This window comes from Odocoileus virginianus, chromosome 18, assembly GCF_023699985.2.
Source record: "Odocoileus virginianus isolate 20LAN1187 ecotype Illinois chromosome 18, Ovbor_1.2, whole genome shotgun sequence".
NCBI classification, from domain to species: Eukaryota; Metazoa; Chordata; class Mammalia; order Artiodactyla; family Cervidae; genus Odocoileus; species Odocoileus virginianus.
This window is the reverse complement of record NC_069691.1, coordinates 15,112,519-15,129,263: the sequence shown is the minus strand read 5'-3', so window position 1 is coordinate 15,129,263 and position 16,745 is coordinate 15,112,519. Positions and strand designations below refer to the sequence as shown.

Below are 16,745 nucleotides of genomic sequence, written 5' to 3'. Positions count from 1 at the left end.
TTTCTTTGCCTATAACAGCTCACAAACACTTGCAAATCCCCCCTTTTGGCAGAGAAACAACAGGTTTTAGATCACACATTCTTTGCCGAGAGTTTAATAACACTGTATTTAAAAAGATACTGTATAACAGCTTGACGTGTTCATAGTGCATGGCTTATGACTCACAATGAGTTTCACTGAGATAATCTCATTTAATCTTCATAACAGTATGTGAGAAAGGAAGGTGTCAATTCCAGTTTCCAGAGAAGACTGCGGTCCTAAAAGGTTAGATGATGCATACAAAGTCACAAAGTTTGATGATTGCTGTGCTTTAGTTGGGGTCTATTGAATCCAGCCTTCCTTGCATGGTATTGCTTTTCCCCACTGATATCTATAAATGTCTTTCACTTTCCTAATCATCTGCACTGGAGGTAGAAATTTGAGTGTATTTGTTGTAGGAAATTGCTTTTCTTTGGTTTGACATAGAGAATATCTGAAGGCAATCAGACAAGCTTGGAGAAGACAAGGGGAAACTGGTAAATGTGGACCATGGAAAAGTGCATTTAGTATAATACCTTGAAGATGACATTTGCTTCTAATTGTCCACAAATATTTTTTATGCTTACATAGATGTCTTCCATTTGGCACACATTCTTACTCTGTCTCACCGCACCCTTCTTATTTTGTGACTACCTCCTTATGATATTGGGAGGCCTACTTTATTGAAATTATTACTTTCTTAGCTCTTTGCAATCTTTTTTCCTGCACAACATTGGAATAATTTAAAAATCTTGACTACTATATTTAATCATGAGCAAAAATAGAAATAGCCCATTTTAGATTTCTTTTTATGGCACTCGAATGGTGATTGAAATTTTTTTTTACTCCAAAACATGGTCAGTTATTATATAAAATTTTAGTTCTAGAACTGGGTCTTTGACAAAATCTTGACTATTTATGGAAACTGTTGATTTGTGGCTCCATATGTGCCAGTGCTATTTTTGGTAAACCTCAAATTAGAAGGTTTTCTGATTTAGGAAGTGTAGTCATTGAAGTGAGGAAAATCTCTACACTCTGGCATTTGTGTCTCCATTTAAATGCTGTATTTGTGATCTGCAGCTTTTCAGATGAGTCACAGGGTTATTTGAAATAGGTCAGTGTTTATTCAAAGCTCGAAGTAACCAACAAAACTTCCCACAGTTTGTTATTAGTATTCTGTTCAAATGCTGGCAATTTAACCCACATGGACATATTTTTCTCAGAATGAATTTAATTACCTGCAATATCAAAGTTTTGTTCCTAGATTTAAAAATTGGAAAATGCATTTAGAATTCAATGGGACTCGATAACTAGGCTTAGGCTAATGGCTTTCAGGGAGAGGAGACCTTCTTATGCCCCCACAGACACTCTATTAACTTATTCAGATACAATATGAGAAAATTTTACTTGTATAAAGAATGATTGTTAATAAAATCACAATTTGATACTTACAAAATATCATTTCTCATGGAATCTCTAATGTTCTAAAAAAAAAAAGAAATTTTATCATTTGCTTAAAGTGAAAGTGAATTACTAAATTCAACATTAAGAGCACAAAAAGTTTACATCTTGTCTAAGGTCACAGAGACTAGTATTTTTCTTTCTTCTCTTCCCTTTTTTACTTCTTCTTTACCAAAACTTATCATTCCCAAATGGATGGGGTCACAGGTAACAGCATGATTCTTCTCAAAGAAGCAGGACAGCATCATGAATAAAAGCATCATTGTCACCAGGGGCAGGCTGCCTGGAGTTCAACTGTCACTTGCTAGCTGCGTGATCTTGTGTAAATTACTTAGCATTTCCATGTCATATTTTTTGTATTTGTAAAATAGGGATTATAATAGTACTTATCTCATAGACTTATGAATATTAAATGGATTAATCTTTGCAAAATGCTTACAAAAGTGCCTGATACACAGCAAGTCTCATGTAAGCATTTGCTATTATTAAAGTACAGTGCTACAGCGACTTCCCTGGAGGTCCAGTGGTTAGGATTCCACGCTTCCACTGCAGGGGGCCCAGGTTCAATCCCTAGTGAGGAACTAAGATCCTGAATGCCACATAGCATGGCCAAAAAAAAAGACAAACAAGCACAATTCTACAGTGCTCCTTGGGAGAGTCACTGACCAGTTCCTCTTGTAAGAAGCACAGCCAGGGGCTGGGGCCTCTGTGTGTTATACATAGCTCTCTCCTGGGGTCAACAGGGCTCCACATACCTCCGGAGAGTTCAGAGATCACCATTCTTTCTTACATTTGCGGTAGAGATACTTAGATTTGGAGGCTTAATTATAATGGAAGCTTGCAAACACCCCATGCAGGCATCTAAACATCCATTCAATTCACTCAAAAAACAATATTGGTGCTTACTATGTGAAAGGCACTAAGGCTAGGGGTAGAGAAATGAATACTATTTAGTCCTAGCTACAAGTAACTCACATATTCTGGTCATTTATTAACAGGTTACACACTCCAAATTTAGGAATGTAAAACAGCATTTATTTATTGTGATGATAATTCAAGAATTCAGGCAGAGCACAGCAGAGGAGACTCATCTTTACTCAAATGGTACCAACAAATCACTAATTGATTTCTTCTCTATCCTCCTCTACTACATTCCCTAGTGTTGATCTAATGGTTCTCTTACGAGGCAAATATGATTCTGTGATATCCTTCTTAAAACCCTGAAATAGTTTCCCGTCACTAGCAATATAACATCTGAACTTACACATGGCATTTAAGACTTATCATGGTCTCTCTCCAGGCTAGGCTCATCCCCTGCCACTCTCTCACACATATTCTATGAAACACTATTATCATTCGAACACACCAGACTCTTGCATGCTTCTATGTCCTTCAACTTCCTGCTTGAAATACTCTCTACATCTGATCCCATCACTCAAATTCATCATTCGTAATTCAGCTCCCAGTCCACCTCCTGTGTGAAAATCTCTGATTACCACTCTACTGATGTTCTCATAGCACTGGATCCTTATTAATTACTATAACTATTGGACTGTGTGGAAACTATTTATTTACATGTGTGTGGATTACGCACTCCTTGAAGGAGTGAATGCATCTTAACAGTGCCTGTTTCTAAGCTCTAGCAGAGTACACAGTTCAATATTGGTTCTAGAAGAATGTTTGTGGGTTGACTGAGGGAATGAGTAGCTGCCTATTTTGTGGGTTGACCAGGTGGTCCTCCCCACTCCCTTGGGCTCTTTGTGTTGGTATAAACTTTAAATCTGTTTGGGAGAATGGAAGAAGTGGCATAGGGTTTTCTTCCCCAAACAATCTGATTTTCTTGATTCCTTTTTTTAAAAATCAGCTTCTTCTTTGAGAAATATTCTAGGCCTCTATGAGTTTTCTTTAACCTCACAAGGTATTTAGGAAAAACTGGCCACCAAACTCTAAAACCTATATTTGGTTCTAATTCTGAAGGCTGTTTTTCCCCTTCGAGTAGCTATGTTGCTCTTGTCAGGAGCAGATGCTTATTCACTGTATTTCCCTTATAATGCTTAGGGCAATGTCTTGCCCATAAGAGTGCTCAATAACTGTTTGAAGACTTTAAGGCTTTTGGTGATATCAAGATAATTTCCTTCACATAGACTCTTGGTGTTTTTAAATTCCATCTGTAAGTTATTATATGACATAAAAATCAACTCACTCGGGAAACAATAGAGGCTGCGTGTGCAGAGCAAGCGTCCACAGGCTCCCCACCTTTCCTACAACGCTCAGTCCCAGGATCCCCACCAACTTGCCTACCCTCCATGGCTGACAGGGATGCAGCCTTTGATGACATAGTAGAAGAATGTGTGATCAACGAAGAAAACAAAATATGGAAAAAGAACACCCCTTTTCTTTACCATTTGGTGATGACCCATGCTCTAGAGTGGCCCTAGCATAACTGCACAGTGGCTTCCAGATGTAACCAGACCAGAAGGGAAAGAATTCAGTATTCATCGACTTGTCCTGGGGACACACATGTCAGATGAACAAAACCACCCTGTGACAGCCAGCGTGCAGCTCCCTAACGATGATGTGCAGTTTGATGCTTCACACTACAACAGTGATAATGGAGAATTTGGGGGTTTTGGCTCAGTTAGTGGAAAAATTGAAATAGAAATCAAGATCAACCATGAAGGAGAGGTAAACAGGGCATGCTATATGACCCAGAACCCTTGCATCATTGCAACAAAGGCTCTATCCAGTGATGTTCTTGTTTTTGACTATACAAAATATCCTTCTAAACCAGACCCTTCTGGAGAGTACAACCCAGACTTGCACCTCTGTGGACATCAGAAGGAAGGCTATGGGCTTTCTTGGAACCCAAATCTCAGTGGGCACTTACTGAGTGCTTCAGATGACCACACCATCTGCCTGTGAGACATAAGTGCTGTTCCAAAGGAAGGGAAAGTTGTGGATGTGAGAAGCATCTTTACAGAGCACACAGCAGTAGTAGAGGATATCTCCTGGCATCTGCTCCAGGAGTCCCTCTTTGGGTCGGTTGCTGATGATCAGAAACTCATGATCGGGGATACTCCTTCAAACAATATGTCCAAGCCACTCAGTTGATGCTCATGTTGCTGAAGTGAAATGCCTTTCTTTCAGTCCTTATAGTGAGTTCATTCTTGCCACAGATCAGCTCCACAGATCAGCTGACAAAACTGTTGCCCTGTGGGATCTGAGAAATCTGAAACTTAAGTTGCATTCCTTTGAATCACATAAGGATGAAATATTCTAGGTTCAGTGGTCGCCTCACAATGAGACTATTTTGGCTTCCAATGGTATTGATCATAGACTGAATGTCTGCGATTTAAGTAAAATTGGAGAGGAACAATCCCTAGAGGACAGGCCACCAGAGTCGTTGTTTATTCACGATGGCCACACTGCCAAGATAGCTGATTTCTTCTGGAATCCCAAAGAACCTTGGGTGATTTGTTGTATATCAGAAGATAATATCATGCACGTGTGGCAAATGGCAGAGAATATTTATAATGATGAAGACCCTGAAGGTAGTGTGAATCCAGAAGGACAAGGATTTAGATCATGTCTGCACTTCTGATCTCTAGACTCCGCTTTTCTTCCTTTCAACTCTGAGATTGATTTAACACTGGCTTTGAGACAGAGACTTTGTTTGGTTATTCCTCTATGATAAGTTCTATGAACAATGTCATTAGTCCAAATAGAAGGTGTTTTCTAAATATTAATTGGGGGCTTCTTGATTCAGCAGAGCCACAGACTTATATTCAAATTTTCTTTAGGAATTTTCTAGTAACAGAGGTCTAAAAGTAGCCACAAAAAGGGGAATATTGTGTGTGGTTATTTTTCTTCTTATGCTATATCCCCAAGTTTTTCAAACTCATTTAAGTAAAGGCTAGAGTGAGTAAGAAATAGAGCCAAGTGATGTAGGTGTCTGAGCCATGAAGTATAAATACTACAAGACGTTGTTTTTATTCAGGAAATAGGGGAGATTCAAGCCTACAAATTCCTACACGCTGAACTTTTCCAGGATGCACATTTCCTTACATAGACCAGTCTCCTCTCAGTTTCCTCAGTTAAGTCAAAACAATGTGCTCCTCCTTCCCCATATAGTTTTGCTTGTTAGTGTATTTCTTGAGCTGTTTTCATATTATTTCTTTCCTTTCTGTGAAATGGTTTTTTAAAAAAAACTTGCAACCACCATGTTATAAAGATGTATGATTTTACCTGACAGTTATACCACAGGTAGACTGTCCAGTTAAGTTGAGAAGAGTGAATCAATAGCTTGTATTTGTTTTTAACATTAAATTAATCCTGGATAAGGGTTGCTTTTTTTTTTTTAAAGGAGTTAGTCCTCGACCACTAGTTTGATACCATCTCTATTTTGGATGACCTGTTTCACCAGCAGGCCTGTTACTCTCCTTGACTAACTGTGTAAGTGTGTATAATGCAATAAATTGCTTTTCTACATTAAAAAAAAAATCAACTCACTGTGATAACCATAATGGAAAAGAATATGAAAAATTATATATATATAAACTGAACCGCTTTGCTGGAAAGTAAAAATTAACACAACATTGTAAATCAACTATACTTCAATAAAATAAATTAAAATTTAAAAATCAACTCAACATATATCTACATTCTTTTTTTCCAACTAATTTCGAGTCAGACATAGAAGGGGTGAGGTCAGCTTTGCAATCTTCTATAGAGGATAGAATATTATAATTAAGGCTCTATGATATGGTGCTTCTGGCTGGAATCCAGTTCTTTCATTTACTAGTTGAGGGACCTGAGGCAGGTTATTCCATCTCTTTAATCCTCCATCTCCTTATCTGTTCAAAGGGGATAGAACATGTTTTCATAGATTGATGCATTCAGAAAAAAGGCTTCCCAGGTGGCGCTAGTGGTAAAGAGCCCACCTACCAATGCAGGAGACTTAAGAGACATAGGTTTGGTGTCTGGGTTGGAGAAAGGCATGGCAATCCACTCCAGTATTCTTGCCTGGAAACTCCCATGGACAGAGAAGCCTGGAGGGCTACAGTAGTCTGTTGGGCCTTAAAGAGTGGGGCATGACAGATGCCACTTAGCACACAGGCACACACACAAACTTAGAAAAAAAGATCAGGTATATAAAGCACCTAGCACTGTTTCTGATACGTAATAGGTGCTCAATAATAAGTAGTTTTTTGTTATTATTAAATACCCCAGGGGCTTTCACACCTGCAAGGAATCGTAACAATGCCCAGATCAGGGCTGAAGCAAAGCATTGGGTATGCAAATTAGCTGGAAGAGATAGATTCTATGGAGAAAAGAAAAATTGCGGTATTTCTAATGTAAAAGTTGGATGGAGCAGTTCTGTGAATGGGATGGAAAAGGCTATAATTCAAGACCACTTAGAAGGGTATCAGTGAAGAGAATTCATTAGCTTATATTAAATTCTCTAGGCCAGAATACTGGAGTGGGTAGCCTTTCCCTTCTCCAGGGGATCTTCCCAACTCAAGGGTTGAACCCAGGTCTCCCACATTGCAGGCGGATTCTTTACCAGCTGAGCCACAAGGGAAACCCAAGAATACTGGAGTGGGCAGCCTATCCCTTCTCCAGCAGATCTTCCCAACCCAGGAATCAAACCGGGGTCTCCTGCATCATAGGTGGATTCTTTACCAACTGAGCTATCAGGGAAGCTCTCATTATGTTCATCAGTGTCAAGTAAAAACAAACAAATGATGCTAAAATACCCTAAAGCCACTACTCTTGATAATTTTACATCAACTTCAAGTCAAATATGTTTTAGGATCATAATTCTTACTTGACCTAGATCTCCTCCTGAATATTATATTTTGATATTTCTGGAGTCTGTGTGTTCTAGGAAAAGTGCTAATCTGAAAATCCTGCTGAGGAATTTGAAGTTCAGGATAAAAGAATGATACAACTTCACAACAACCACTTTACAGATAAAGAATCTGAAGTCTGCAGAATTAAACTGACTCATTGAAGATTATAAACTGAAAGCATCAGAGCTGGATTTAAAGGACAAAAGAATCAGAAGGAATGATCCTTGATAATAAATTATACTAATCTAAATATACAGTCTCAACTCAGTGTAGTAAAGTTAGTGATTTGTTTAAATGACTAGACACAAGGAGAGATTTCTTTTGTTGTATCACTGAGACAGGATTTTAGATATTTTATGTGTAAGGAGACTGAAATGTGATTTCAAAGATCCACCATCACTCTCTCAGAGGTAACTTTCTTAACTTAGCAGATGCCCAAAATTCCTTTTAGTTAATTAAAAGGCAAATATTTTACTCAATAATTAGAAGCCTTGAGAGCACCTCATGGGATAAGTGATATTTAATACTAAATTCACTTAGCTGTAACTGACTGATATTGGTGGTTTTCAGGAAGAACTACCTGACTAGGATGTTGGAGAATATATGAATAGAATGCAGAAAAGTGATCAACAGACAGAAATTACTTTGCCCAAGCTTTTACTGAGGATCAGCTTCAGATACAAATGGCTTCTATCAGCTAAGACCTCTTAGAAATAGTACCTCTACCCTGTTTGCACATCTAACTTAGAAAAGTTGTTTACCTGTGCTTTTCCTGAGGATTTCCATCTAACAATGTCAGGTAATTAGATAGATCTTCAAGAAGCTGCCTATTACTGGGCAGTGCACATACCTTGATGGCATAGTCTGCTCTCTGGCAAATTCCACCTATCACTTCCTATAGAGTGATGTGTCTTACATTTCTTTCTTTCTACCTACCTACCTACCTGTCTATCTGTCTCTCTCTCTCTACTTTTTTAAACCCACTCTACAATCCTGAGCCAGATATATTAAACAGAAGGCATAGATACGTATACAAAAGGAGAGAGAAGAAGGTGGTGAGTTGGGATTGAGGGTGGTGCTAAGAGAAGCAATTAATACATTTTATAAGACAAAGTTTGTGCTATACATCTTATATTTGGCACTTCATAAAGACAGATTAATTTCAGAAAATCCTAACTAGAATGTAACTCCTTGGATGCATGGATTGCATGTTAATAGAAAGGAGTACTTATGGACTCCTTCTCTCTATGTTCATGGAGATGCTGAAGACTGAGGCTTTTCCTCTGCCCCTCTTATCTTGATTTCCCTCACCCCTCTCCTTTTCCCCTTGCATATCACCTTTAAAGATGTTATACATGTTTATTACTTATTATCTATCTAACCCTGCTAAAATTTAAAATGTAAGCTCCACAACAGCAGAAATGTTTGTTTATTTGGTTCACAAGTATGTTTTTGCCCACATCTAGAATAGAGCCTGGAACATGGTAGGTGTCCAAAAATATTGGATGCCTGAGTACATGATGTTGGTTGGATGTAAGAATGTAATTTAAAAATGAAGGGAACAATTTCTAATAACAGCGGAAATCTGTCAGACATTCCAGGGTTCTCAGTGTGGTAGAATCCAATTATAGAAATGTCAGAGCTGTGCTAGCTATTAGCCACATGTGGCAATTCAAACTTAAATTTATTACAATTAAATAAAATTTAAAATTCAATTTCTTAGTCACTCTAGCCATAATTCAATGGCTCAGTGCCTATCTGATTGGACAGCAGAGATATAGGACATTTCCATCATCACAGAAAGTTCTATTGGACAGCGCTGCTCTTGAGGCAGACAGAGGTGGAGAATCCTCAGCCTGAGGCACAGACCTAACAGGACATTAAGGTGGAAAATCCTGAACAGTGCTGGCTGCATCTCTACACTGTCTCTTCTTCCCCTTGCCTTTGGTTATGAATCTGTCCAAGAGTCAAAATTGAATTGTTGCCAAAGGATACAGGGACTGCCTCATGGTCAGGTAGCTTCTCTATTGCCAAAATTGTAAGGAAAAAACATACTCTGATTTCATTCCAAGTGAAATCTCATCAGTGAATACTGCACATAGCCAAGCAAGAGAACAGTCACACTTTTATTGTTTTAGGCCCTGTATAAAGGACAGAATCAAAGCTAAAGCTGGCTTGAGATGTGTAGGCTCCTTGGGCAGGCAAAAATGTTGGCACCTCTTCAACTGACCTGCTTTAAATGCTGGTCCAATGTTTAATTCAAAGAAGTTAACCAGCATACAAAACAAGAAGGAGAAAATGGAAGCTGGGTGCCTTCCCCTCTGTTGTCTGGAGTAACTCAGATCTGAGGCAAGTAAACCTCCCGCAGTTCCTGGGTCTCATTTTCCTAGGAGGCAAGACATGCAGCTCCTAAGAGCCGACATTCCAGCCCCATCTGCCTGGACAGACCACTCAAGCTGTTTGATGCTGAACTTTCCTCACCTCTCCTCAATTTCCTCATTCATAAAATTGAGATAATCATCATAGCTAACTCAAAATGTTTATGAAATAAAGTGTCTAGATCAGGCTCTTGTATGTAGATCTTAAAAAAATAGCAACTTAAATTCCTCAAGTATGCACTTGGGGGCAGGGTCAGGGACGTGGAGGAAAAGAAGTGTGAGTAGCTCAGTCATGTCCGACTCTTCGTGACCCCATGGACTGTAGCCCCCCAGGCGCCTCTGTCCATGGGGGTTCCCCAGGCAAGAATATTGGAGTGGGTTGCCATGCCCTTCTCCAGGCGATCTCCCCAAACCAGGGATCAAACCTGGCTCTCCCATATTGCAGGCAGATTCTTTACCATCTGAGCCTCCAGGGAAGCCTGGAGAAAAAGGAATAGGAAATACCAATTCTCTTCTAAAGTAATTTGTCAAAATATTCCTTCTAACCCCACATCCTATGCTATGAGATGTTGGGAGAAATGCAATTTTATCTATTTTTGTATGTATTCTGTGATGAATCAGTTCCTAGCTTTTAAAAAAAGCTATTCTTTTTTCTAGCAAATTATCCATTGGCAATTGCACTTTGTCCCTCAGTTCAGCTCCAAACATTGCCCTACAATAAAGAGCTTCCTGTCGTTCGTATCCTATTTATTATGCTTGTGTGAAAAGGCTCATATCATTGGGTAATTTAAACACTGATGTGCTTCACAATGTTGATTAAAAAAATTGACTTATTTACTAAGCATCTTTTAGACAGATAAGTTTCTTATTTTTCGCTTGGTTTCATAATTCAGTGTGCTGCTTGATGACTGCCTGGTAGTAATATATGCAGGGTACTTACAAGATTTTGTTTTTATTCTAGAATAAGAGTAGACATCTGTGATATTTTGACTATAGTTTTCCTTCTTTGCATCATTGCTAATCTATCACAGTAATCTTTCTTCTGAGTCCAGATGTGGTCTCAGAATCATTCTCAACACATCATTCTATGACGTCTCTATCAGTTGATCATTGTTGACACTCAAAACAAAAACTTATCATCCCTCCACCAGAGAATAGAAAATCTCAAATATACTATCAAAGGGGGAAAACCAAGAAGACCATAGGGTCAAAGAGCTCCAAACATTAGCTGGTCTCCAAGACACTGAACTATGGTTTCCATGGTTTTAGAGAAGCTGATTTTTAATTTTTTACTTAAGACCTTTAGGGGTCACTGCTCATGGATGGACACTTTATTTACATCGAATAAATCCAAAAACACAATGAACATGTATATCAACTCAAGGATGGCTGTCCAACAATCAGGACTGTAAAGGAAAGGCTTTATTGAAGCTGAATGGAGACTTCTCTAGACAACAGAAGTATAAACTCGTGTTAACCTTGGAGTCCTACTTCAATGCATCTTTAGTGTTTCTCTGGATGAAGAAGCTTTTATAAGAAGGTAGTTACTGCTGTAAATAGTTTCCATAAATCCCGTGGTTCATAATCAACATCTGAGAATTACACAGGGAATCTGAGGAAAATCTATTAAGAACATCCCAAACATTATCTATTATTAATGACACTACTGGCTGAGATGTTAATACACTCTATTTTTAGCAGCTGCAGGTTCTAATGTCAGCCAGATTGATTCAGAATTCATTTCCTCTAAGGCAGAAGGATTAAATACCAGGACAGTTTATTATCTATACTTCACTCAGATAATTTTTAAATGTATTTGTTGGTTTTAAAGCTCTCATGAGACAGAAACTATGCATTGAACTTCAGAAAGAAAAATTTCTTAGAAATTAAGTGGGTAAAGAAATGTCATGTCAATCCTAAGTATAGATGAATCACTTTGCTGTACAGGAGAAATTAACACAAAATTGTAAATGAACTGTACTTCAATAAAATAAGTTTTTTAAAAAGTTTCTGAAAGTGTTGTCCATGGACCCTCTCATTGGAATCACCTGGGGTTTTGGTTTCAAGTACAGTTTCCTGCATTCCAGCCCAGCTACACTGAATCAGGATACTTAGGGGACTCGGTTTTTTATTGCTTTTGAAGTGATTCTCAGCCATGCCTAAATGTGATGACCACATGATTATTCGGAATGTTCTCTATGTAACAAATGGCTGCGAGTCAGCTAAGCAAATCTCAGAGGAACACAACTGATACCTCTGAAGTCTTCAGTTGCCTTGATGCGCTATCTGAAAGCTGTGGGCAGTGGTTCCCTGAAAAAGATTTCTTTATGGTGATGGACTACCCAGCTCTGTGTTTTTCTCATGTTTGCTCTTTATTTCAAGGCATTTTCCCAACTTGGAGTTGAGCAATTCTAAAGTAAACTTAATCAATATAGAGAATGTACTGGTCAATTTAGATCAATAAAACTTTTCACTGGCATTTTCCTCAATAAATTATCTAGATTTTTTTTTAAAAGTTAATGCTTCATTATCCCCATGTAGACACACATGGAGGGATCAAAGAGCAAACTCTAAGAAAAAGGACATTTATCTTATTTTGCACTTGCCTAAACAAACAAAGCTGTTCTAGCCTTGTGGAACTTGGATACAATGACATAAGTATCCATATAACTATATCTTTATATATTCCACAAATGGAAAAACTGAAGTAATACTCTCCTTATAAAACTTTCTCCATTTATTCCAACCTATGCCTCTTTCTGCTTTTCGGAACTCAGTAACATCTAATTGAAAATTATTTTTTATTGTACTAGCTCAGTTGTATATCTCAAGGTAAGGCCTAAAACAAGCATTCAAAAAATACCTGGTGATTGATTGATTTGAAAAGTGATGTTATCAGTCCTACTTTTAGGTTTTCACTTAAAATTTAAACACACATACACACATATATATTATTTATATGTTAGTATAAACAATTATATTTAATCAATTTTATAGTATTAAATTAACACCAACTCCATTACATTGAATTTGGGTATATATAAATTCAGTTTAATAAAATATATATACACACACACCGAATGCTATACTATCTCATTTAATTTGTCCCCTTTACCAGCTTTCCTTCAACCTGTTCAGACTGGTTCTTTTTTCTGTGTTGAGCTGCATAAAAGAGGGTCATATGTTAGCTTTTCCTTGATCATTTGTACTGACTCTCAGTTTAGATATAGTATTTGATGGGAAAGGGGAAAAGGAGCAATAGAGTTATTATATTGCCATTTTGTGGATAATTAACATAAATGTTTCCACTGAATAGATTCCCAAGAGCATTGCTACACTCAAGAGCCATGTGCTCTGTTGACACTTTATGCATTTATCATGCATACCATGATACATGTATACTAGTTATTGGTACTCATGCCAACTAATCTCCAATGTGCCACATCCTGCCTATCCTTTTACAGTGAAATGTTGACTTGGAAAGCAGTTTACAAAGGCAGCACTTTTTTTTTTTTTTAAATAAATAAAGCCACCAGTATTCTGTGTCTGTACAAGATGTTTCCAACTCTTCTTACTTCCCTTCTGAGGTCACAAGACAGAATCCAGTTTTGACATGCTTTTTATAGAAAATCATAGAAAAGAGACAAGGCAAGATGAAATTAACAACAAATAAAATGGACGCGAAGTTGGCATGCTTGCTATTTGTTTCCTTCTTTCTCACTTGACATTCCAATTATGTCTAAATCATGCCGGAGTACAATCCATCAAGATCAATTACTTTCTTTGTACAGATCTTACAGGGACAAATGATAGGCCTGTGGCTTCCTTCAGCTTTAGCTAGAAATCTCTTGAGCAGCAGAAGGAACCAGTAGCCACCACCCAGAAAGATATGCCTTAGGGAATACAGTCTACACCTGGCGATCTAAAATGATACTTTCCTGATGGACTTTCTCCTGTCTTTGGTCATTCTGATAGTCTTTGGAGAGAAGCAACCTTGTCACATCTCTGTTAGGATACAGTTATATAATTTGAAGCCATGCAGTACAATTTCCCTTCATTTCTACTTTGTGTTTCATTTACCCCTTTAATTCAACTAATCCAAAAATGTAGGAACCCCACTGTTGTGTTGTGCTTGTTTAGTCACTGAGTCAGGTCTGACTCTTTGTGACCCCACGGATTGTAGCCCGCCAGGATTCTCTGTACATGCTCTGAAAAATACTCCTGTATTTTTCCCAGGCAAAAATACTGGAGTGGGTGGCCATCTCCTTCTCCATCTTCCTGACCCAGGGATCAAATTCATTTTTCCTGTTTTGGCAGGTAGATTCTTTATGCTGGGCCACCAAGGAAGCTTTCCTTTAAATAGATAAATCAGACTTTTATCCTGAATACATTATTTACCTCCTTATTTGAAAGCAAGCCATTGCTCATTTATTCTTCACAATACCTGATGCAAATTCCACTGGCACATAAGGATGTGAAGTCTATTTGTGTTTGCCCCATTGATAACCTTCCAAAAGTTGACTACTTAAAACTTTAACATTTTCTGCTTCTTTGAGTTCTGCTTCTTGCCTCAGGTGTTGAAAAATGGTAAATCCAGGTGATAATTTTGGGCATAAGCTTGACAAAATAAACACAAACATCAATAATACAATTTGGATGAATAAGGGGCATCATCTCAGGACACACATTCATTCAGATGTCTTTTTCAGGCTGACATTTGTCATCAGTGAGTACTTGCTCACTAACTGATAAATGAGGGGCTAGGTCATATTTCTCTGAAACCTGAGACTTGAGTTGACAATTATCAAGCAAAGTCATCTCTGACTTGCACTTCAGGCACCTACAATTGGAAAGGTGTTCCTGACTATGAGTAAAGCTGGTCATCTCAGTCAACACAGCAAAAAGGGGAATCCTAGTATTTAAAAACTGAGGTAACTGAATCTAATGCTACTTGGATAGCTTTCATCTATTTATGTCTGCAGTGCTGAGTCATTCATGATGTAGAAATAAAATTTGAAAATATTTCTAAAGCAATGAAATTAGTCAGGGAAAGTGACTTGTGACACATTCTAAACTAAGACGGATGAGAAATAGAAAATCCAGTACATCAACAAGGGAAAAAAAAGTCTGACCATTTTTTTTCTGGTAGTATATACCTCAGAGCAGAGAGGAGGAGAAAAGATAAAAATAAGAATTTACTTGTAATTGTCTCCTAGTTTATCCAAACCCACAGCACTGGAAGAGATAGTCTGCCTTTTTCTACCTCACATAATCTCATCTACAAAAGTTAATCAGTTTTTCCAATCATAATTTGTTTCCAGAGTCATTCCCTTTCAAATTTATGTTCTTGAAAGGTGGTTATTAGCAGAGAATTTAAAGTCAAAATATCAAGTTCACAAAAGTTAAGATACAAAGTGTGTAAATCTTTCTTCACATCTTTAGGATTATGAAATTGAAAAGTTTTAGAGCTGAATATAAAAATTTATAGTCCTTGGGCCTGTATTATTTAACAACTTGTAAATGAAGTTAAAATTTTAAAAATCATATTTATATTTCTAAAGTAACTGAAAAATAAAAATAAATTATTTCAAACCCCAATTCAGGTTTCATAAACCAAGTATATATGTTCCCTATATTCAATATGATATGTACAATTGCACACTTTTATTTACATAGGTCTATTTCTATGAACATAGCTATGCATTTATATTTACCTGTAGTTAAACATGTCTCAACTCTGTTGGACTTTGTTGGAAATCAAAGAAGAAACGCTTCTTGATGAATAAAGTCCAGCTGGGCCATTTTTTTTTTAGCATATAATAGGCACACTAATGATTTTTAAAATTGGCTGCACATGTGTGGTTGGACAATTTCTTATCAAGTTAAATAAACATGATTAATTCTGGCAGCTATTCAGAGGGCACACAGAAACATTCTGAATGCATTTTATCATGTTAAATTTATAACTGCTTTCCTGAAGCAGAGCATATTTTATCATAACATTTATATATATATATATATTTAGATTTAGGGCATTCCTTGTGGCTCAGCTGGTAAAGAACCCACCCACAATGTAGGAGACCTGAGTTTGATCCCTGAGTTGGGAAGATCCCCTGGAGAAGGGAAAGAATACCCACTCCAGTGTTCTGGCCTGGAGAATTTCATGGACTGTATGGTTCATGGGGTCGCAAAGCGTCAGACATGACTGAGCGACTTTCACTCACTCATATTTAGATTAGCAAATATAATGGTCCCTTTTAGTCTTTTATGTTCTTAATAATCATTTTAAAATGTTTCTGAAAATTATTAAAGTTTTAATTTTAATAATTCTAAAGATATAAAAATATCTTAACTGTTTATCTTCACACTGGTTACACTCATTATAAGGCATGGTATTTCTGACTCTTAATTTTAGAGTTGGGGTATGATGATCTGGGTGGGGGGAGGAAAAGAATCCATATGATGTAGAGCTGATCTGCTTGGATTTCAGTTTGTTACCAGAAATGCATTGATTTTATCTTTTTTGAATACACAGAAAAATAAAAAAATACATTATAACAAAAAGAGAAATCTGAAGGCAGCTTAAGTACACTTATATATTTAAAAGATAGTATCACTGAAGTGCTGTATGAGGAACCAGTAGAGCACACGCCACAAAACACATTTCAGTAAATTTTTATAATACACCGAACTGGCCTGGGATCACGGCCTGTATGGCCTTGAGAAAGCACTTCATTTCCCTGTGTGTCTGTCCCCTAGGTGAAATAATATATAGAGTCATGCCCAGCTCCAAAATGTGTAATATTTCTCTTATATTAAAACAGAATCAGGAAAAGCAGCTTATCAGAGATTTCAACATTTTTTCAAGGTACCCTACCCAAGAAAACGACCAAAAAACAAGCAAAAGGTCCATATTTTCATTGTATATAAACCTGGAAATCTGACTGCTGAGGTTTCCCCAAAAGGAAACATGCATTCTGAGTGCAAACTTGTATCTACCTTGTAGGGATACAACACAATAATGCCAGTACTAAGA

The 16,745-nt window shown here is 37.4% G+C and overlaps 1 protein-coding gene and 1 pseudogene across 9 annotated transcripts in view; one reads left to right on the top strand and one right to left on the bottom strand.

Annotated features, from left to right (window-relative positions):
• Positions 1-16,745, bottom strand: part of TRPM3 (transient receptor potential cation channel subfamily M member 3) — a 702,629-nt gene that overhangs the window by 324,264 nt on the left and 361,620 nt on the right. The window lies entirely within an intron of this gene.
• Positions 3,786-5,080, top strand: LOC110136892 (histone-binding protein RBBP4 pseudogene; annotated as a pseudogene).